The sequence below is a fragment of the Arachis ipaensis genome, chromosome B03, assembly GCF_000816755.2.
Source record: "Arachis ipaensis cultivar K30076 chromosome B03, Araip1.1, whole genome shotgun sequence".
Classification (NCBI taxonomy): Eukaryota; Viridiplantae; Streptophyta; class Magnoliopsida; order Fabales; family Fabaceae; genus Arachis; species Arachis ipaensis.
The window spans coordinates 96,414,398-96,415,718 of record NC_029787.2 but is presented as its reverse complement, the minus strand read 5'-3'; the positions used below and the strand labels follow the sequence as shown (position 1 = coordinate 96,415,718).

General features: G+C 37.4%; 1 long non-coding RNA gene across 1 annotated transcript in view; it reads right to left on the bottom strand.

Moving 5' to 3' along the window:
* Positions 1-1,118, bottom strand: part of LOC110270245 — a 15,838-nt gene extending 14,720 nt beyond the window's left edge. The window contains exon 1 of the long non-coding RNA XR_002359556.1: positions 1,108-1,118. This is a non-coding gene — a long non-coding RNA (uncharacterized LOC110270245). The remainder of the gene's footprint in view (positions 1-1,107) is intronic.

The following is a 1,321-nucleotide window of genomic DNA, read 5'->3' as shown; positions in this document are numbered from 1 at the left end:
ATCGCTCAGTCTCAAGTTTTCACTTGACACCTTCACGCCACAAGCACATGGTTAGGGACAGCTTGGTTTAGCCGCTAAGGCTAGGATTTTATTCCTTTAGGCCCTCCTATCCACTGATGCTCAAAGCCTTGGATCCTTTTTATTACCCTTGCCTTTTGGTTTTAAGGGCTATTGGCTTTTCGCTCTTGCCTTTTGGTTTAAAGAGCTTTTGGCTTTTTTTGCTTACTTTTTTTTTCGCATTTTTTTCTGCAAGCTTTGTTCTTCACTGCTTTTTCTTGCTTCAAGAATCATTTTTATGATTTTTCAGATTATCAAATAACATTTCTCCTTTTTCATCATTCTTTCAAGAGCCAACAATTTTAACATATAAACAACAAATTCAAAAGAAATATGCACTGTTCAAGCATTCATTCAGAAAACAAAAAGTATTGCCACCACATCAAAATAATTAAACTATTTTAAAGTTTGAAATTCATGTACTTCTTTTTCTTTTTCAGAAAACAATTTTCATTTAAGAAAGGTGATGGATTCATAGGACATTCATATCTTTAAGACATAGACACTTAGATACTAGTGATCATATAGTAAAGACAAAAACGTAATTAAACATGAAGCATAGTAAACAAAAAACAGGAAAATAAGAACAAGGAGATTAAGGAATGGGTCCACCTTAATAAGGGTGGCGTCTTCCTCTTCTTGAAGAACCAATGGTGCTCTTGAGCTCCTCTATGTCTCTTCCTTGCCTTTGTTGCTCTTTCCTCATAGCTCTTTGATCTGCAGTCAATTGCTCTACCACTGAATTATGGAAAAACAAAAGCAATGTTTTTACCACACCAAACTTAGAAGGTTTGCTCGTCCTCGAGCAAAAGAAGAAAGAAGTGGAGAAGATGGAGGAGATGGAAGTGTGTGAATGGGTGGGTTTGGGCGGGGAATGGTTTGAATTTGAATAGTGAGGTAGGTGGGGATCCTGTGGGGTCAAGGATTTAGCATCCCTGCTCCAATTAGGCGTATAAAATGCCCTTACTGTGCAATCCTGGCGTTTAACCCCAGACTGCTTCCTGTTTCTGGCGTTTAACGCCAGACTGATGCTTGTTTCTGGCGTTAAACACCAGACAGATGCTTGTTTCTGGCGTTTAAACGCCAGAATGATCTTCCTCCAGGGTGTGCTGTTTTTCATGCTGTTTTTTATTCTGTTTTTGATTTTCCATTTGTTTTTGTGACTTCACATGATCATCAACCTAAAGAAAACATAAAATAGCCATGAAAAATAAATAGATATAATTAAATAACATTGGGTTGCCTCCCAACAAGCACTTCTTTA